The following is a 23,320-nucleotide window of genomic DNA, read 5'->3' on the forward strand; positions in this document are numbered from 1 at the left end:
AGCATTTGAATTCTATCCATGCTATTATCAAATTTACTATGGAAATAGAAAAGACGGCTGCCTCCCTTTTTGGATGTTGTCGTTCGCTGTAAAGTTGATGGCACATCAGGACATGCCATATATCAGAAACCACCACACACAAATCTATATCTACAAGCCAGTAGCTGCCATCACCCTTCACAGACTATAGGTCTCCTTAAGACCTTAGTGCATAGGGCGCACTATATATACGATAAAGATGATTTGCAAGAAGAGCTCACATACCTCGGGAGCATTTTTAAATTGAATGGATTTTCTCCGCAACAAATTCATAGAGCATTCAATGCAAAACCTAGAATGCAGGTATATGATGGGCAAGAAGATAGTAATTTCTTCAGATCTAGTGTGTTTTTGCCCTATGTGGGTGCTCTCTCCTCGAAGATAGGCTGTATTCTTGAGAAACACTGTGTTAAGGTGATCTTCCAGCCCCACATGAAGATTGCAGCTTCACTCAGCTCTGTGAAGGACGATTTACAGCTTCATAAAGAGGGTGTGTATCAGATTCCTTGCAGAAATTATGAGAAGTCATACTTAGGTTAAACAACATGCACCATTCATGAGAGGTGTGTGGAGCATCAAAGATACACACGTTTGTTACAGCCAGACAAGTCAGCTGTGACTGAACATTGTATTGATGAAGGCCATTCCATGAATCACAGTGATGTGAAGGTTTTAATATCCACCTCTTCCTTTTGGGAATCTGTCTTCAAGGAAGCTATAGAGATTAGATTAGCTAATAATTTAATAAACAGAGATAATGGTTTTAATTTGGACAAAGCGTGGGGTAATTAAACTGCACAGAAGTCGTCATGGTGTCACCACAGCTGATCATACATCGATAAGCAAATCGAATGTCTGTATGCCTTCGCCACAGGCAGTGCATGTGTAAGCACATTTCTTTGCTGCTGACCAGCATCTGTGACACACATGCGCAGTACTGCCACAGTGGAGCATATAAGGCCCTACTTGTCATCTTGTTGGCAGTCTTGTGACTCATTCTGAGGATGGCCAGACGATACGTGGCTGAAATATCAGTGGAGGAAATTTCATTTGCGCAGCTATATGCCCGAAATTTAATGAACTATTTAATTAAATAGTCAGTCAAATTGTAGGAGGGGGCTATTCCAATAACTCAAGTCTAAAAGTGTACCTGTATCAGTGAGGAGGAGGGGGGAGGGTTGGAGGTTTCCTGAGGGGTGGGTGGAGGAGAGGGGCGGGTTGAGGAACAAGAGATTAAGGAGCTGTCAATGCAAAAAAAGGATTATCCCCAGGGGGTCTTAATCGTCATAGCAGAGCAATAGGTTTAGGACTTGTCGGTCAAAAGAGAACGAAAAGTTTACACCTGGGTCCATACTTGCCCCTGAATGTAGGCAACATGCAGAAACAAACTATCTCAGAACATACATTGCTTTACTACTGCTTACTGGTTTCCTAACAGTCGTGTGAAGTTAGTACCCTTTTTTCAAGAAATGTACATTTTTTTCATAGTTTTTCATAGATGTGCCATAGTTCTAGAGTTCTTTGTACAAAATTTCAATAGTTCTGCAGAATTTAACGAAGAAAATAACAATACTCGAAAAAAATTTCGTATCGAAAATGTTCTTTCTCAGTTTCCGCAAATGTTAATTCATACAACAGTTCTGGGGACAGTTCTGAACAGAACTCCAACAGTTCTATCGAAAATCGTAATAACATTTTTTTGTGCAGCTAATAGTTAACGAGATAATTGCAATTTAAGGAGAGAATCTTTTCACTTCCTGTGAAGTTGGTACCCTTTTTTCAGAAATCTATATTTTTTTCAGAGTTCTTGATAGATATGCCATAGTTCTAGAGTTCTTTGTACAAAATTTCAATAGTTCCGGAGAATTTAGCGAAGAAAACAATACTCGAAAAAATTTTGGTATGGAAACCATTCTTTGCCAATTTTCGCAAAAAGTAAATTTGTACAACAGTTCTTAGGACAGTTCTGAACAGAACCCCAAGAGTTCTATCGAAAATCCTAATAATATTTTTTGTGCAGCTAATAGTTTACGAGATAATTGCAATTTAAGGAGGAAACCTTTACACTTAATGTGAAGTTAGCACCCTTGTTTTCAGAAATATATTTTTTTCAGGGTTCTTAATAGATATGCCATAGCTCTAGAGTTCTTTGTACAAAATTTGAATAGATCTGCAGAATTTAGCGAAGAAAACAACAATGTATAAGATAGCTGCTTCAGGAACCCTTTCCTTCTGATACAATTCTTACTGTTGGCACAATGAATCACTTGTGCATAGATTCCAACTATATTGATCATTACAAAAATATAACCGTGGACCAACGGCGCACATTTCTTGTAGCATTGTAGAAAGCATTCAGCTTATGCATTGTGAAAATACAACACTTGACACTATTGTAAAATTTACAATGGATCACTTCCGTTTATCTCCAGTGTCAGCATCTATCGAATTATCTCCATGCAAACGCGTGCTGGGATCACACACTTCCCCTTTTTAGGTATGGAGGAAACTAGAGTTCAGTCTTGTGGAAGCCAAAAAAGGAACTGTGGGCATCTCATCCTTTACTGATAGCAAACTCTAGAGAAATCTCACGTTTGTTTTTCTTCATGGTGCCAACAAAAGAAAAATTCTCCCTTCATAGCTCTATTATCAATCCAATACTAGTAAACCAGTTGTGCTTTCACATTTCGACCTGACTGATATATAGGTTTACACAGTCACAGAACAACATCGAAATGTTTATTGCTCAGTTGGTACAATCCTTCTGGTTGCTACACGGCGTATATTTCCAAATTGTATAGGTAAAATACTTAAGAATCCACAAAAGCATAGATTTTAAATCCATATTTATTTATTTTGATAGGTACATACTGGCGAAAACTGCACCTTCCACAGAATCCGTCCAGCTTCTTGTCTACTGTAAAATATTCTCCAAGGGTATAAGATTTCTGGTGGCTGTGTACAAACACAGTAAATATTTCCCGAATTGCTGTTAGCTTGTCTAATAGTCTACTTTCAAAACAAATAGCGCGACTCACAATGAATTTGAAACGTTTTATGCTCATTACGAGGCGAAATTTTTCAATGCCATCCCCATCAGTTCACACAGATCTTCCAGGCTTTATCTGTTACTTTTGTTAACAACAGTTAAAACAATTCAATAACATAGATTGATTTTACCCCTCTCTCAAGCTAAAATAAAGCTTTTGACGCTCTCAAAATGCTGATTTGAGTACAAAACTACAATAGACAAAGTATCGTCATCTATGAGGCAATTACAGCATCACAAAGGCTGCTTTGGCTGCGCCAATTGGTACAGGTAAATTTCGATAAATATTATCCTCTTTGAACAATATGCTTACATGCTTTGGATTTCTTCAACATGATCTAGTACATCCCACTTAAAATAATAAAATTCCTATAAAATAACGCTATCAGGAGCAGTGTATTAATTTGATATTTGACGTTCAGACAGCAGACACTGACTATTAAACATTTCAAAAAGAGTTTAAGTGCATTTTACATTCTGGATTAGCTTTGTACTGCTTACTATGTTGATAAACAAATAAATTAATTGTTGAAATGAAATACAAAAGGGTGCAGTGGATAAAAATGAGCAGTTGGCTCATATCTCATCAACAGAGCACTAGCGTCGATACTGAATCATCCAACAATGAAAAGCATACAGAGAAAGGAAGCTATAACGAGAAGGCGCCAGTCCCGCCAATTGGTGACAAGTAATTTACAGAATCACACAACAATGAAAAGCATTGGAAGAAGGGAGGCTATTAACGAGAAGGCGCCAATATTGCCAATTGTTGAAAACTAATGTAGAGAAAATTTCGTCGTGTATCAATCTGAACACCTGCGCCCAATGGAATGATAATAAAAACTATATGTCCCTGAGACCTCTCAAGACCAAAAAATAATAAACAAAACACAGCAACAATGCAAAAGTTTTGGCACTACATCTGGAAACAATTAACACATGAACTGCCGCTTTTAAACAATCAGCAAGTGACGTCAGCGTAGCAGTTACAATAGTGGTAGCATCAAAGCTTCTTGTGGTAGCATCAAAGCTAATGACATAAACAAAACACAGCAACAATGCAAAAGTTTTGGCACTACATCTGGAAACAATTAACACATGAACTGCCGCTTTTAAACAACCGGCAAGTGACGTCAGCGTAGCAGTTACAATAGTGGTAGCATCAAAGCTTCTTGTGGTAGCATCAAAGCTAATGACAACAACAGCTGCACTTTTTAGGTGGCGCTCGCCGCATCGTGTGAAGGCGCCCGCCAGCACTGCATTTCAAAAAAATGGCTCTGAGCACGATGAGACTTAACTGCTGAGGTCATCAGTCCCCTAGAACTTAGAACTACTTAAACCTAACTAACCTAAGGACATCACACACATCCATGCCCAAGGCAGGATTCGAACCTGCGACCGTAGCGGTCGCGCGGTTCCAGACTGTAGCGCCTAGAACCGCTCGGCCACTTCGGCCGGCGCTGGATTTCACTTCTTGATTTGCCCCTAATGAGTACACATAACAATACTACTCACGCTCATGCGAATAATCATTATGATCGTTCAATCAGAGCTCTTGTGCAGTCGGTGCCTGTTGTGCCGTCGGTGCTGTTGTGTAAGTGATATTTATGAACCGTAAGACCCATAAAAACGTACAATCTACCAGAACTGAAACGTCTTCTCAACGTGGAGGAATTTAAAGTGATCGATGATAGAGGCATTTAATTCACTCCGTCTCATCAGGTCTTCCGATGCCATGGCCGACATCAGTTCGAAAATGTCTTCAAAACATATTTTCACAACAATTAAAGAAGATCGTCGTGATCTTCTTATTTTTGTTAGAAACATCTTAAGGCTGGAATGTTTCGTTGAAGAAAAAGACGACGACAGCAAAGAAGAATTGTGGAATGTTTTTGGTTCTTCGTGCAATAAGGACATGACAAAGCAATTTGACCTACTAATGTCAGCAGAAAAATGGTCTACCACAAAACCAGCAAATGGGAAACTTGAAAAGCCTTCAAGACTGGAAATAGGGAAATGGATCGATTTGATGGCTGATAAAATTTATAAACATCACAAAATCCCATGTGCCTTTTCTTTCAAATACGCGAAAGTGTGTGATAGTTCAAGTTCAAAGTACTTCTTGAAGATCAAAGGAAGATGTACAGAATGCGGAGCCACTTTCGAAGGGATTGCTCTGAAGAAGCCAAAAGAACAACATCGACAGTAACGACGTCATATAGTCTCAAAGGTTGGTACTACCACCGACGACCGACGACAGCGCCCTCTAGCCGGTGAGCATCACTACAGATTCTGCCTATTTCATCAGGTGCAGCCAGCCAGGACACTTCGCTTCAGCATTGCACCTACGTACAAAGTTATGTAATCGTTATCACCTTGTTTTTGCACCAGTAAACCACTTTCTTGCAGTACCTACTTGTATTACCTTTTTCCGTTCCTACCCACGCGCCGCCTCCCAGGCGGGATACAAAAACGATATTATTCTAAACGGCGGACTTTCAAACTTTTCAGACGATAGTAACCATCTGAAAAGAAGACAACTTCGTAGCACGAGAAGACAATAGGGAGCTGCTAAATTGGTTGATAACAGGATGCCTGCAGCTCTTTGGCGAAATGATGAAGCGAAAAATATGTCTTTTGGAGACATGATTCCTCCAAATTTACCAAATGATGATGTCTTGGGAAAGGCTAAAGAAGAGGAAAAGGACAAGCGATTTGGTATAACAACTAGTAAAACTGTTGAAAACCTGCAAATTGCAAAACATACAACCCATCGGTACGAAATTCACGCAGTTAGATTGGACCCATTCTTCTGTATATATTGGCTGAAAGATCAAAGTCAGTTGCACAAATATTGACATCAAATCAATAGTAGTGTATACGATTCAGTAGATGATACAGGTGGTGTCGCATTTCGAGTTATTTCACGATTTGGAGATATGTCAAACAGGGCTGACTGTGTGGAAATTAAGTCAAAGTACATATACCTGTTCGGTACATGTACATCTCCAAAGTAAACATCACTAGTAAAGATTCAGATATCGTCAATCGATCATCAATCAGTTGCCCAGCTTATTGATGATATCCTCTAGGCATGACGCACCATTCTTGTCATTTTTCTTCATGTAAATTGTCAGATCTGGAGCTTCCAGACCAAAAATCATGGTAACTGATTTTGGTAAGGCTTTGTTGGTTGCCATTTCTAGAGCAATAGCCAATTACTCGGACTTAACAGATTATTTGAATAGGTATTATAGTCATATTGTTTAGCATGAAAGAGTAATTCTACCCTCATGTTGTTTGAGAATAGATTTAAACCATTTTATGGTCATGATATGGAGGTGGAAATGCTTCTCAAGAGGTAAATCACAAGTCAAACAACTTTATCTTCGCGTTTGGGCCATATTTAGAGTATGACAAATTTTCGTGATATCGAAAGTGGTTTGCGCTCACTTTTGGTTGTTGCGTTGAGTGAACATCTTGGTACTGACGAGTGTGGTCAAGAATATTCATCAATGGAACATCAGCGCCACCTTGATAACATTATCAGAGGTGGTCCATGTCATTCATATATTGAAGAAAAGAAAGATGATGACAAGAAAACTGATAATGTTGAAAACAATGACGAATGTCCTTTGGAATCAATTTTGAACTCTAAGGAATCTACTACCAACGCGTAGATTGATAGGGCTAAACATATCTACAATGAAGCTAAAGTCATCGCGAATCAGACTAAGGATGACATTCTCTTTGATGTGAATCCGTACAACATTCCTAATGCTGCAGAGATGTTTAAAGAGTTGATGTACTGTATACCACTGTGGACACAATTTTCAAAATTAAAGACAATGGGCTTTGACAAGCAACCCTTACGAGTAGACAAATTCATTTTTCAACATTTCAACTGGCTGTGTGAGGAAACAAAACTATTAGTGGCACTTATGATGGAAAAACAAGATCCAAAGCAAGCTGTGAAGCACAAACCAACTGAAGCATCACTGCCTTACCATGAAGAAGAAAACTGGAAGGGAAAAAATAAGAAGCTGAAGATAAAAAACCCTAAAAGCAATCTTCTACTCGCTAATTCGGAAACCACACTGAACAATGCCTTAAGAAGTGAGACCCTACACGAATATGGCAATGAGACAGAGTTAAGTAAAATTTTTAATAGTTTTGAATACAGATTTTCTCCTACTTCAAGCTCACTTGTTATGAATGCGGAGAACAACAGTCTCTCAGTCAAAAGTGATAGCGTGTGTTTTCAGCGCTCTTCAGATGATAATTTACTGCCGAATTTGGACTCTAAAGAGATATTTCATTCCATAAAAGACTAGCGCAAATCATACTTCACAAGGGATGTCATTGAAATTTCATCCTGTGGTTCGAAAAGAGAAGAAAACCGAGAGACCTACAACAAGAAAATGGAGGAGAGTGCAATGCTGAAAAAGCTTCAAAATGAAATCACTGTCACATCAAGCATACAAACTAAGAGCAATAAAAACTACTTAGATGATTTCCCAAACTGGAATTCGACTAAGAAATTCATAGACATTAATTTGCCACTTTTTGCAAATGGGTCCTCAAGCAAATTCAAATCTGCTACCTACAACTTGAAGGGAACGTGCTGTTTCGATTCTTTGGTGAGCTTATTTATGCAAGCAATATCACTCAACGATGATTTCAAAAGTACCATTCAAATAGTGAGCCACCCATTTTTGGATCTGGCTTTAGATGTTTTGGACAAAAAAATCATGAACTCCCAGCATTTTAAGCAGAGATTTGATATTTTATATGTGATACCGTTCCTAAAAAAGGAGTAATCTCTCGAAAAATATCGTCTCTGCATGCAGAGTCGAATGTCTGGGAATTACAATATTACAATATTAAAAGATATCCCGATTTGCAACAAAAAGATATCATGTCCGACATGCCTAATTTCACGCTATGTGAAACTACACTAGATTTCCGTTGATACATATGTGATTTTCAGACTTGGTTATAACTTCATGCAAGAGGCTGCAGATGCAACAAATGAAACTCTAAAGACTATCATAAAATACAAAAAATGTAAAGGAGAAGCAGTCGAAGAAAAGGAATTTTGATGCTACTTGATGATGGATACTAGTATAACAACTTGTCCACTAACTGAAGATCAGTTTCCTCTGAACCAAAGGAAGAAATGTGTGTTGCAAACGATCTCGAAAGAAATTGTAGTCAACAATCAAGAATACACTCTCGCTCTCGTTGGTGCAATTCATTATAAGAGCTCCATCAAACACTACATGACATGTGTCTTCGAAGCAGTGCAATGGCCTGTATAAAGATGTACAGAGAGTTTCAAAAGAAACGATAATTTCTCCACACCTGTTCATGTATGTCAAGACAGGAAAAGCTTCAAATGGCAGCTACAAGACTGAGGAGATGAAACAAGTAGTTCCTGCAAAGGAACTTTGCTTTATAAGGTAAGCAGCTGCAAAAACTTGGTATCTAAATATTACAAATACGGCTCTTATGTTAATTCCTAGTATCCTTGTTTCTGGAACCACAGCCTTCCTGTTTTAGTTACTAGAATATGAGCATTTTATGCCTTAAATTTCATGTAGATATTTTTGTACCTAATTTTCTTAGTTGTTTCACATCCCATAATTCTATGCTTATTTATTACTGAATTCCTTACTAATGTATTTCCTTCTGTGTTTTAGTGTTTCCTGAAGAAGAGCTGTTAAGGGATCTGTATATCATGGCCTGTAGTTTTCATTGGTACTTTGAAATTCAATAATGCAAGACTGTCAATAGATTCAGGAATGAAACTTTTATCAAACAATTAGTGTATTGTGAGCTCCAGGTAAAAAAAATTGTAAATCTGTGGAATACATTGTGCAGTGAATACTGATGTTTTTCTTACATACCGAATTACATGTAATTGTTATTTTAGGTTCAATGTACTTATACACTATTACAAATAAAAGGTAAATAACAAATTTTACTCTTTGAATTATTATCTTGTTGAAACAGTAAACCAGTAATATTTACCAGTTTCATGTTTTGATTATTTTTGAAAAAAATGTATTTTAAGAGGCAATTTTTTCTCCTAATAATTTAAGAACATAATATGACATACTCCAGCTTAAAATATTTAATCCATTGTTGAATAATGTGGTTCAGTGTGTAGGCAAGCACTATATTATTATTCATCCATAACTTTGTTTACGTAGATTTAATAGTGGATGAGATAGCGGTAATAATATCTTTGTATGCAAACACATTGATTACAGAAAATTTAAACTAAAGATATGTATGTCATTTTCTTCTCAATGACGAGATTTCAAACCATTCCTGCTCCATAATCTTGTTGATTCATTTCGTGTCCTTTTCATTTTCTTTAGTTTCACTTCTTTTCTTTGTTATTCTTGCCTCCTTTTTCATGCTTTCAGCACTTTTTTCAATGTCTGTGACATGTTGCCTGTCCGCTCATAGCAGCACAATTTTCATGTTGTTCCTACTTTTGATGCCTGGTCTGCTCATTGTTTTTAATCTGCTTTTTACTCCATCAGTAAAACATCTTAAGGCATCCATTCCACCAATGTGAAAAGCTGAAACGGCAACAAAAATAGATTTCGGCAAGTGTTCCCAAATGCATCTGTTGAAACGCATTCTGATTTTGTTTTATGACATGTAAACATTTTTGCTGCACATACGACAGTCGACAGGTTCTTCAAAGATATTACGTAAACGAGTTTCTACGGAAATTGCGGTGCCCAAATTAAACAAAATAACATTTAAGCACGAGAATGACGACATAGTGCACACAGAGTGTATATTTTTAGAATCAGGAAAAACCAGAAGAATTTTATCGCGTAAAACAGTAATTTTTTGAGCTCTCGCAACATTCAGGACCCACTAACAGCTAAAAATATGCCTAGGTCCCTCATGGATGAAAGTTAGGTGGCAACATCACCGGACTCCAGGATACAAAAAAACGTGCTGAGTGTAACGAGTAAATTCGAAATTGCTATCGTTAATATTGTTGCAAACATTCTAGTTAGAAAGGAAGTGTGTACGTTTGATGAGTTACACTACAGCGAGAGTCAAAAGTCTTTACAATGTATACAAATATAAGTATATTTAAATGAATATATTGTACAAACGAACTAAAGAGTATGTTAAAATACTAATTCAGTACATAACTGATAGAGGTGTTATTTTGTTGAGAGGATACATTATTAACGTTAACAAGGAGTTTGAAATTTGTAAACAAGAACCTTGTTTATTTGGCCCTCACTAATCCGGATTTCTGGCTTATCCAGATTCATATTTTGTGTACCTTGGTCATTTTCTCTTTTTTTCTTATAAACCAAAGATATGTAGTCAGTGGAGTACATAGGCTGCTTATCACTAGGCAGGTAATTTAGTCTTGCACTGAGTGATGAAGGAGCTCAGAGTGTGTGAATGACATTGTTCCTCAAGTATTGTAAATTAATATAACTGTGTATTGGGGTCCATCAAGTACAAGGGTTGCTCTAAAAAAATGCACACTATTTTTTAAAAATCCATCTTTTATTCTACATGTTTGAAAATTTTAGTGTGTAGATACATCCTTTAGGAACAATATTTTCATTTCTCCACATAATTTCCACCCCTCTCAACTGCCTTACGCCATCTTGGAACCAGAGCCTGAATACCCACATGGTAAAATTCTGGACCAACCTGTTGGAGCCACTGCTTGGCAGTGTGCACAAGGGAGTCATCATCTTCAAACCTTGTTCCACGAAGAGAATCTTCCAGTTTCCCAAAGAGATGACAGTCACATGGAGCCAGGTCAGGACTGTAAGGCGGGTGTTTCAGTGTTGTCCATCTGAGTTTTGTGATTGCTTCAATGGTTTTTTTACTGACATGTGGCAGTGCATTGTCATGCAACAGCAAAACATCCTGCTTTTGCCAATGTGGTCAAACACGACTCAGTCGAGCATGAAGTTTCTTCAGTGTCCTCACATGTGTATCAGAATTTATGGTGGTTCCACTTGGCATGATGTCCACAAGCAAGAGTCCGGAATTGAAAAACACCATAGCCATAATTTTTCCAGCAGAAGGTGTGGTTTTGAATTTTATTTTCTTGGGTGAATTTGCATGATGCCGCTCCATTGATTGCCTCTTCGTCTCTGGTGAAAAATGATGGAGCCATGTTTCATCCCCTGTCACAATTCTTCCAAGAAATTCATCTCCACCATTCTCGTACTGTTCCAGAAGTTCGCTGCATACCATTTTTCTTGTTTTTTTGTGAGCCACTGTCAACATCCTGAGAACTCACCTGGCACAACCTTTTTTAACGCCAACACTTTCAGCATTCTGCAAACGCTTCCTTCCCCTATCCTAATGTAGCCTGACAATTCGTTCACTGTGATGCGTCTGTCAGCAGTCACCAATTCATTAACTCTCTGCACATTGTCTGAAGTGTGTGCAGTACGAGGCCTGCTGCTGCGAGGACAATCCTCAATATCGCTGTGCCCACTTTCATCACGTAACCTGCTTGCCCACCAACTAACTGTACTGTGATCGACAGCAGCATCTCCATACACCTTTTTCAACCTCCTGTGGATGTTTCCCACTGTCTTGTTTTCACAGCACAGGAATTCTATGACAGCAAATTCCTTCTGACGAAAGTCAAGTGTAGCAGCCATCTTGAAGACATGCTGTGACGGCGCCACTCACGAGAACATGTTGAATTAAGTTTGAAAACAAGCGGGAAGGATGTATCTACATACTGTAAAACTTTCACACATACACAATGAAAACTGTATTTTTACAAAAAAAATGTGCATTACTTTTTGAGTGACCCTCGTACATTGCATAGTAACCATGCCAACAGTTCTCCCACCACAGCTCAATGGACCTCTAGTGCGCTCCTCGACAGGTGTAACACCATCTCGTTAGTGGCGCGTGTGACTGTATCCGCTTTCTCAGCCATTTGTTTGTTTTGCACTGACGAGCCTTCTCTCTTTGAATCATCTAAGCGTGCACATCCCACGCTTCCACCTACAGTTACTACAGTCAGTGTTAAGAAGCTGTACCGGCATTTGTCCATTGCTGAACATTTAGACTTTTCGTATTTAGTAGAATATTTTCGCATTATCCGGACTTTCGGTAATCCGGATTACATCCGGTCCTACCTAGTCCGAATAAAAGAGCTTCTCGTGTACAGCACTGCGCATTGTAACGTTGTTTATGTCTCACATAATTCCAAAATAAAAGTGAGAATTCACGATCCGTCCTCACAGATGAACTTCCGGCTTGCGTTTCAAACTTAACAGAAGTTGTCCGACGAAAATTGTAAAAGTGGCGCTCCTGGAAGAAAGGATATTGTGAAGATATTACTTTGTCACAGCCTGGGGTTAAAGACCGGATCCGGCACACAGTTTTTATCTGCCAGCAAGTTTCACATCGGCTGACACCCACTGCAGAATGAACACGCATCTATTTCATAAACCATAGGCACCTTAAAAATGTTATGAGGGTTCTTAAAAGAACTCTTTCCAGAACTGCCAACAAAAAGGTTGTGCCAATTTATTCTAATGTAGACCAAGTGAGTCTCTCGTAAATGATATTATCTCATTAATTGTTATCCCCACAAAAAATGTTATAACAGTTTTCGGTAGAACTCTAAGGGTCCTATTAAGAAATGCCATCAGAACTTCTGTAAGAATTTATTACTTTTAATAACAATAGTGAGTCCCACATTAAAGTAATTATCTCATATAATGTTATCATCACCCAAAAAATGTTATTATAGTTTTCGGTAGAGCTCTGTGGGTGCTATTCACAACTGTCATCAGAACTGTTCTACGAATTTTGTTTTCGTAGAGAAAGTATCAGATTAAAACAATTATCGCATAAACTATTATCGCCACAAAAATGTTCTTAACATTTTCCATACAACTCTTCGGGTGCTATCTAAAACTACCAACAGAACTGTTATACAAATTTATTTTTTTATAAACTGACAAATAATTTTTTACTATACCAAAATTTTGCCGAGTTATTGTGTACTTCCTGAAATTCTATAGAACTATTCGTGTTTTGAGCAGGGAACTCTAGAACTATTGCATATATAACAAGAACTATGAAAAAAATATATGTTTCTCGTAAAAGGGGTGCGAACTTCACGGGAAATGCTCATAAGCATTCCTTATTAAATGCAGTTACTTCGTAAACAATTACCCGCACAAAATATATTTCTAGCATTTTCGATACTACTCTTACAATGCTATCCAGAGCTGTTATTAGAACTGTTGTACGAATTTCTTTTTTTCTTGTAGAGTAAGTGAGTCCCACAATTAATCAGTTATCATGCAAACTATTATCACCACAAAACAATGTTATTACGATTATCGATAGAAGTCTTGGGGTGTTATCCAGAACTATTCATCAAAACTGTTGTACGAATTTATCTTTTTCTGTGGAGGAATTGGGTCTAACATTAAAGCAATTATCGTATAAGCTATCATCGCCACATAAAGATGTTATTAGGATTTTCGATAGAACTCTTGGTGTTCTGTTCAGATCTGTCCTCACAACTGTTGTACGAATTTACTATTTGCGAAAATTGACAAAGAATGGTTTCGATACGAAAATTTTTTCGAGTATTGTTGTTTTCTTCGCTAAATTCTGCAGGACTATTCAAATTTTGTACAAAGAATTCTAGAACTATACATATCCATCAAGAACTCCGAAAAAAAATATATACTTCTGAAAAATGGGTGCCAACTTCATAGTAAGTGAAAAGGTTTCCTCCTTAAAATGCAATTATCTCGTAAACTATTAGCTGCACAAAAAATTGTTATTAAGATATTCGATAGAACTATTTGGGTTCTGTTCAGATCTGTCCTCAGAACTGAAACTTCCTGGCAGATTACACCTGTGTGCCGGACCGAAACTCGAACTCGGAACTTTCCCTTTCGCGGGCAAGTGCTCTACATCTGAGCTATCCAAGCACGACTCACGGACCCTCCTCACAGCTTTACTTCTGCCAGAACTGTTGTACGAATTTACTATTTGCGAAAATTGACAAAGAATGGTTTCGATACGAAAATTTTTTCGAGTATTGTTGTTTTCTTCGCTAAATTCTGCAGGACTATTCAAATTTTGTACAAAGAATTCTAGAACTATGCATATCCATCAAGAACTCCGAAAAAAATATATATTTCTGAAAAATAGGTGCCAACTTCATAGCAAGTGAAAAGGTTTCCTCCTTAAAATGCAATTATCTCGTAAACTATTAGCTGCACAAAAAATTGTTATTAGGATATTCGATAGAACTATTGGGGTTCTGTTCAGATCTGTCCTCAGAACTGAAACTTCCTGGCAGATTACACCTGTGTGCCGGACCGAAACTCGAACTCGGAACTTTCCCTTTCGCGGGCAAGTGCTCTACATCTGAGCTATCCAAGCACGATTCACGGCCCCTCCTCACAGCTTTACTTCTGCCAGAACTGTTGTACGAATTTACTTTTTGCGAAAATCGACAAAGAATGGTTTCGATACCAAATTTTTTTTCGAGTATTATAGTTTTCTTCGCTAAATTCAGCAGAGCTATTCAAATTTTGTTAAAGAACTGTAGAACCATGACATATCTATCAAGAACGCTGAAAAAAAATATATTTCTGAAGAAAAGGGTGCCAGCTCCACAGTAGGAGCTTTATGGGGTTCCTAATTAAGTGGCAATTACCTCATAAACTATTACCTGTACAAAAAAAGGCTACTAGGATTTTCGATAGAACTCTTCACGTGGTGCCCAGAACTGTCATCAGAACTGTTGTACGAATATGTAGAGAAAGTGTCTCCCACATTAAAGCAATTTATCTGATAAACTATTATCGCCACAAAAAAATTTATTGGAATCTCCGATAAAGCTCTTGGGGGTTCTGTTCAGAACTGTCCTCAGAACTGTTGTACGAATTTACTTTTTGCGAAAACTGAAAAAGAATGGTTTCCATACCAAAATTTTTTCGAGTATTGTTGTTTTCTTCGCTAAATCCTGCAGAACTACTGAAATTTTGTACAAACAAGTCTAGAACTATGGCACATCTATCAAGAACTATGAAAAAAATGTATATTTCTCGAAAAAGGGGTGCTAACTTCACTTGACTTGTCCTAATACTGCTACACACAGAAGCCTACATCTAAATACATATTCCGCAAGGTACTACCTTTTGTGGACTATGTCATGGCAGTATTTTCGATTTCCTTGTACCTTTTCCACTCACATGTCTAATGATTGAGTGAAAACAAATGTCTCTCTGTCACTGTATATTCACTAATTTCCTCTATGATCCCGATGCCAGATACAGATTTTAAAAGCCAAGAAAGGCGTTCTGCTGCACTTTTCCTATAAGAAGACTGAACAAAGAAAATCAATATTAAATGCTTGTATATAAATGTGTCCCTGTATTTGCCCTAATCTCCTTTATCATATTTGAATGATGCTAGATATTTGATGGTATCACTTATCATTGATAGCATAGTGGTTCATGCGAAATACATCACCAGTTTTTCAGTTGGGAGATACCTCCATAATACAATTCTAACACTATCATAGAGCTCCCAACACACAAACTACTCACTGAACCATTTACATTGGTGCAACAGCTTTGCTCAGCAAGGCACAGCTCAGAGTTACTGCAAGAGCAGGGGAAGATTCAGGGTTTAATCCATGCGCTCTTTGGGACTGGACCGACCATGATACAGCATTCCATCCAGAACAGAGTATGTGCACATGATAGGTACTGCATAGTGTAACTATTTATTTAGAAGCAAACTGAATACCTACTCGCTTATCTGACTATCGGACATCAAGAAACAATTAACGAACAAGTACAAGCCATACCACATCAATGTCGATGTTTCCTCCAGTGACAGCAGTTATCTTAGTGCCTCTTATACCTTGATCCAAATTGTAGCACCACAGTCTCTAAGTGACAGTCAATGGGAATGGAGGCCACTTGCCTCCTACATTGTCACTTCTTATTGGGTGGATTACACCCCCTTAAAAATCCATGAATTTGAGCCTTACTGGTTATGGCCAGGCATCTTACTGCAGTTAACACTTCCAATGACTGTTTATGGGATTTATAGTTCTATTAATGTGCAATATATTTAGTTATTAAGATCAAGTACTGGCCCCACCATAGGTCTTCCCACTTGCTTGCAGACAACGCCATCACCTGCAAACATCTTACATATAAAACAAACATGCTACAAGCTACTGAGCTACTGTACAGTGCATGGTGGAGGATTCATAGAACCAGTATTATCAATTACCCTTCCAACACCATCTCACTTGCTGATTGAGTAAAACAAATGGTTGTCTATATACTTCCCATACATACCCTAGTCCACCCTTATGTTTCCAGGAGAAACAGGTCATCTTTTCCAGAAACTTTTTTCTGTTATATATTCGAATGGAGTATGCCAACCTACATGATTCTAGCAGTATCCACATCATGCTTTTGCTTTGTGGATCAGTCACATAACACAAACTGATGTGGGCTCCCATGATTGTTGGACATTGAATATGTAGTGTTGAGCTGCCAATTCAATGTTTCTGTTTACCATCATGTATCATTTAACCACAGATGGATCTATGTATGTTAATGTCAGGATAGCACCTGACAACAACTGCAGAGTTATAGTGGAAGTTGAGAATATGTGGTGAGGTACAAAAGTGAGACTTGTTCAAGTAGGGTGGGTGAAGTATGTGTGGCAAACTGACACATATATCAAATAGCAGTTGATGGTTAAGTGCAGCACCTTCTGTCTTGGCATTCCTATCTCCAATGGTAGCAGTGTGAGTAAATCATTACTTACCATGCTTGGAGTTAAAAGTGCAAGATCACTGCAGAGAATATTCCTAAAGCATCAAAGTGTCATGTACATATGTGACCTGCAGGAATTCGTATGTGTGGTAGTGGAGTGAGAGTAGATCTTTGGTATTATCTTGCTTACATAATGGGAGCATTGAGATGTAGATGTGCTGTTTGTGGTTTCATTCACCCAATCTTTCTAAGATCAATGAAAGTTCAATGCAAGGTGGTATATTTACACCAACACATTTTGGACGCAATAAATGTAGAATTCAAAGCATTGAAAAACAATTATTTGTAAAATGCTGTCACATAGTCTCCAAACATAAGTCAATGCTACTTCAGCAATACTGTGTGTGCTGTAATTTGCTTAGGAAGAAAAAACACTCAGTAATCCAGCGGTGCAATGAAATGGACAGTAATGCCATGTGTGATAGTCTCTTCCATAATTAACAAATGTTCCATTAAAACTACAGTCCATGCCACATACAACGCACACTGATTTTTGAAATGTACTTCCATATTGCTAGCATTAGCAGTATCAAACTCCTGTTTCCATAGTTATTATTCAAAGTGTGAAAACCAGGTTATTTTTAGAAGAGGACGACATAAATGCTTCTCCCGAACATTATGTAGTTGCACATATCCATTGTGAGTATCTGAATCCATAAGGTAATAGTCATCTGCAGAAGGCCAGTGCAACAGTGCAAACTAATGGTCCATTTCAACATCAACCATTTCTGCTTTAGATTGATTTTTTAATATTCCCACTGCATCTATATCAATATGTGTGTAATGTACACCATGATCCTGACTGTGGGAATGTTATACTATGTCCGTAGAGTGAATAGAATTCCTCCTATTAAAGTACCGATATATAACGTAATCGATAATACTGGTGCAATGAATCCTCCACCATGCATTGTACAGCAGCTTGTGGTATATTTGTTTTATATGTAAGATGCTCGCAGGTATGGAGTTGTCTGCAATCAAGTGGGAAGACCTATGGTAGGGCTAGTACTTGATCTGAATTTAGCTAAATATATTGCACATTAATAGAACTATAAACCCCATAAACAGGTTTTATTGAGAGACAATCAGCAGATGTTCCATCTTTTGTTTTCTCAATAAATAAGAGACAACATTCTTCTGTGAGTTTTGTGTGCCTCTAAATGGATGGACTGATTTCTCGATAGGAAGACTAAATTTACATCTATATCTGTATGCTTACTTCACATGTCATCATATGGTAAATGGTGGAGTGTACCCAGTATCACTAAAAAAAATCATTTACTTTCCTATTCCATTTACAAATAAAGTGAGGGAGAAAAAGACTATCTATATACCTCCACATGAGCACTAATTTCTCATGTCTTATTTTCATGATCTTTATGCAAAATGTATTTGACTACTTTACGAGAGTTTGAAAGTGAGGTAAAGCATGCTTTTAGCACTCTGCCATGAGCCAGAAATGAGTTTAATATTCTAGTCCTGTGATGCAGAATGTAACTGATATTAAGCTGATAAGAACAGATTTTTTTTCCTGGATGAGAGAATACTTAAAGGAAATATAACCAATGCCATACTGTTTACAGGATATTCACACTGGGAATCAACTTGTAATGATATTTTAGCATTGTGGAAATGTGTGTACACTCCAATTTCCTCTGTCCCCGAAAATAACATGCATAAAAGTGAGGAAACTACGCTTCATGTGAAAATTTTGAGGGTTATGGACAACAATGTCCCCATCTTGGATTATGTAAAATAGATATTTTAAACTGAAGAATGTAAGTTTTGTGTGGAATTGCAGTTAGAACCTTACATCCAAGCCACACCTGTTTGTATGGCAGTATGTTAGGAGTTAGCAATGCCACTCTGCTGCCAGCTTCAGCCTTGGTCACAAGATTAGATTAGATTAGATTAGGTTAGTACTTGTTCCATAGATCATAAATACGACATTTTGTAATGATGTGGAACACGTCAGGTAACAAGGACTTGGCCGACTAAAAGCTGTGGCCTACCCTGTTGTGACCAGCAGTTACAAAGAAGGGTTCCAGTTGGCCACCTTTTCAGGTACAAAATACACTCAGTAGATGGCACTGGATTAGACTGAAGGCGACAAGCCAGATTTTTCATCTTGAGAGGCGATGCTCAAGTAAGATAATGAGCACTACACTTGTAAAAAATATCACACGATGTATTTCCCACATTTCTGATGGTCAGGACATGACATGCAACTTGTAAATAGGTACACTCCTGGAAATGGAAAAAAGAACACATTGACACCGGTGTGTCAGACCCACCATACTTGCTCCGGACACTGTGAGAGGGCTGTACAAGCAATGATCACACGCACGGCACAGCGGACACACCAGGAACCGCGGTGTTGGCCGTCGAATGGCGCTAGCTGCGCAGCATTTGTGCACCGCCGCCGCTGTACCAGTTTGCCGTGGCATACGGAGCTCCATCGCAGTCTTTAACACTGGTAGCATTCCGCGACAGCGTGGACGTGAACCGTATGTGCAGTTGACGGACTTTGAGCGAGGGCGTATAGTGGGCATGTGGGAGGCCGGGTGGACGTACCGCCGAATTGCTCAACACGTGGGGCATGAGGTCTCCACAGTACATCGATGTTGTCGCCAGTGGTCGGCGGAAGGTGCACGTGCCCGTCGACCTGGGACCGGACCGCAGCGACGCACGGATGCACGCCAAGACCGTAGGATCCTACGCAGTGCCGTAGGGGACCGCACCGCCACTTCCCAGCAAATTAGGGACACTGTTGCTCCTGCGGTATCGGCGAGGACCATTCGCAACCGTCTCCATGAAGCTGGGCTACGGTCCCGCACACCGTTAGGCCGTGTTCCGCTCCCGCCCCAACATCGTGCAGCCCGCCTCCAGTGGTGTCGCGACAGGCGTGAATGGAGGGACGAATGGAGACGTGTCGTCTTCAGCGATGAGAGTCACTTCTGCCTTGGTGCCAATGATGGTCGTATGCGTGTTTGGCGCCGTGCAGGTGAGCACCACAATCAGGACTGCATACGACCGAGGCACACAGGGCCAACACCCGGCATCATGGTGTGGGGAGCGATCTCCTACACTGGCCGTACACCACTGGTGATCGTCGAGGGGACACTGAATAGTGCACAGTACATCCAAACCGTCATCGAACCCATTGTTCTACCATTCCTAGACCGGCAAGAAAACTTGCTGTTCCAACAGGACAATGCACGTCCGCATGTATCCCGTGCCACCCAACGTGCTCTAGAAGGTGTAAGTCAACCACCCTGGCCAGCAAGATCTCCGGATCTGTCCCCCCTTGAGCATGTTTGAGACTGGATGAAGCGTCGTCTCACGCGGTCTGCACGTCCAGCACGAACGCTGGTCCAACTGAGGCGCCAGGTGGAAATGGCATGGCAAGCCGTTCCACAGGACTACATCCAGCATCTCTACGATCGTCTCCATGGGAGAATAGCAACCTGCATTGGTGCGAAAGGTGGATATACACTGTACTGGTGCCGACGTTGTGCATGCTCTGTTGCCTGTGTCTATGTGCCTGTGGTTCTGTCAGTGTGATCATGTGATGTATCTGACCCCAGGAATGTGTCAATAAAGTTTCCCCTTCCTGGGACAATGAATTCACGGTGTTCTTATTTCAATTTCCAGGAGTGTATAAGTGTGTTTCATTCCCCAGTGCTGTTGCTACATGACTCCTGTGCATAGGGAGCATGGATTTATAGTCCCTCCCAGCAGCTATTTACTTGTATATTGCAGGAGGCTACTCCCCTGCACTTCATTGATAGTTTGCTGTCATATTATTATTGCCACCCATCCTTTCCACATAGGGCTATTGTCTAGACCGGCTGGAGCAACTTTCTAGTGCTATATTAATAGCGAAAATATCCTTTCTTCATTCAACAGTGATGGGACACTTGCACATTCAAATGCTGCCAACTACCTGAAACTATGACAAAGAACGAAGTGCTTCCAGTCTCTCACAAAGGCCACCACACATATGTCCCAAAATGAAATGAGTGTTACCTTCTGGCTTATAGATACCTGTACCATGCAGAACAAAGACATTGCATCCTTCCAGGAAGGACTGGTGGACACCTGGGGAATGTAAATGTTCCCAACCACCTGAAACACCAACAAAAGAACAGAAAGAACCAATTTCTAGGTGGGGGAAGGGAGGCTGTTTTTCCCAGTGCCCTCTGGTGGTGGTGATGTGAAACTAGGCCAGTTGCTCTCTACATGTCAAGGTGAACACAGGCACAAGAAAATTTTTTAGGAATTTTCCAACAGCATAACACCCCAAAATAATGAAGAAACTATCCTTTGTTCTTCGGCACCAACTGCTCAGTGCAGACTGGGTTTTTCCCGCCATTTCCAGCAGGATAACACCCAAAATAAAGAAAAAATAACGAGATCCTTCCAGTCCAACAGCTCAGCACAGACTGAACACTTTTTTCCACTAGTTTTTTTCTGAGAGTTTCAGAGGGAGGGGGAGGTGGGGAAGGGAGAGAGTGTAGGGGAAGGCAATGGGGAAAACCCATGTCATCAATGCAACATTACTATATCTACAGTAAGTGGCAGGGGTGGGTCCACCATTTTGAATAAATTAAAACTGCAACTGTATCGCCCTTATTCTAGTACTGGTGACACGTTGATAAAATGAGTGCTGGTCCTCACATATTACATAAACTGAAACCTCCATACCTGTTTATTAGATCTCCTGACATCTTTATTTTGGTAGACACCTTAATTATGCTGTCCCAGAAACTTGGCATTTGCACCATGATACTGGTCTCAACATATTTCATTTCATGTTTATATTCGAGGCCATCCTCAGTAACAGCTGACTTGCTTGGTTATTGTAGTCAGTTGTGGGGTCAATGTTTCTTGCACCTCTCCTCAAGTGTTCTGATACTCTGCCCAATGTAAGATATGCCACATTCATATGGAATGTGATAAACACCCGGTTTCAGAGAACTACATTGTTCTTAACATTGTAAAGATCACACTTGGATTTTGTAGACCTAGAGTGTCTTTAACATTACATTATCATAGCTGAAGAGAGCAAACTACACTGGATGCCATGTTTCCATAGAAAGCCACCAATGTTTCTGGATACTGGGCCAGGATAAAGCAGATAGGCAAATTTTGGCTTCTCTTCCTTGGTCTCTGTCCCATCCTCATTCACAGACCTTCTTGATTTTGACTGCATCACCCATTCTGAAGGTATAGGTACTCAGAGCTATACCAATGCCTCTTCTTTAATCTTTTTCTTCTTCTTGTTTATCCCAGTTTATTGAGATCTCTTGTGAAGAGACACGATACAACAAGTTCTGTAGTGGTGTAGGACAATCAATGAAGTTACACAACAGTTAATAATTTAACTTTTGAAACTGCGAGTTTATTGGCATTTATGGAAATAAAAAAACACTCTCATGCAGTCAGCAAACTTCGTGTAACATTTTATGTGTGTAACGGGCCTTACTACATCACAAATCGTTCTAATGAATTAATTAAGCTGCTTTACAGAGTTGCTAGGCAACATAATCAACAAGGTGATACAGGTCTCAATTAAAACTGGACACTGATATTTTGTATACACTTTCGGTTCATTTTTTGTCAAAATCAGCACTTGTCTCAAAATCAATTTCCAACTTCGTGCATTAAGTCCAAACACATTTGCAACTATTGTACTCGATTTACTGGACAGCTCGATCACGCTCTGGCGTGTAACGTATTTCAAATCGAGTGCACAGTTTTCAGTTTTCCTTAATGGGCTAAACGACTGTTTTGTAATAACATTATGTGTCTATCTCACATAAAGTTTAAAATGAAACTGGATTTACTCTCCATTAGGTCACAAAATAAAATTCACCACCTAGGTTAGCAAACTGTACACATGCACTTTTAGCACTCTAAGTGATAACTTATCTCAGAGTAAAAGCTGTACATAAATTCACTTTTTTATGCATACAAAATTCAAAACACCTTTATATTAAACAAATAAATTTTGGCATGTAATTACTAATTAAACACTTCAATTATGAATAAACTTCAAGAACCTGTATTTTGTAATCAATAAAATTTTATCGCCTGAGAGAAATTATTAGTTTGCTAAAACGGATTCAGACTACAATCAACTCATGCCTGGATGATGACGTCATGAATTGACACTTGCTTGGAATGAATGAAATACCTGTACTGAAAAATACTGTCTGTTGAGCAATTTACTGACTTTTATAACACATTTGGTTCCCCTTGGACTGGCAGCTGTGTGCACTGTCCTGATTAAATGTAGTTTATGAATGTGCTTAAGTTCAATAACCTCCCACTCCCACTGATTGTCATTCAGATTCCAATA

General features: G+C 39.1%; 1 non-coding gene across 1 annotated transcript; it reads right to left on the bottom strand.

Moving 5' to 3' along the window:
- Positions 1-18,323: 18,323 nt before the first annotated feature.
- LOC126485612 (U2 spliceosomal RNA) lies at positions 18,324-18,513 on the bottom strand. Its single transcript, XR_007588042.1, has one exon. It is a non-coding gene; the product is annotated as a U2 spliceosomal RNA (small nuclear RNA).
- Between the last annotated feature and the right edge of the window lie 4,807 nt (positions 18,514-23,320).

The sequence above is a fragment of the Schistocerca serialis genome, chromosome 6, assembly GCF_023864345.2.
Source record: "Schistocerca serialis cubense isolate TAMUIC-IGC-003099 chromosome 6, iqSchSeri2.2, whole genome shotgun sequence".
Classification (NCBI taxonomy): domain Eukaryota; kingdom Metazoa; phylum Arthropoda; class Insecta; order Orthoptera; family Acrididae; genus Schistocerca; species Schistocerca serialis.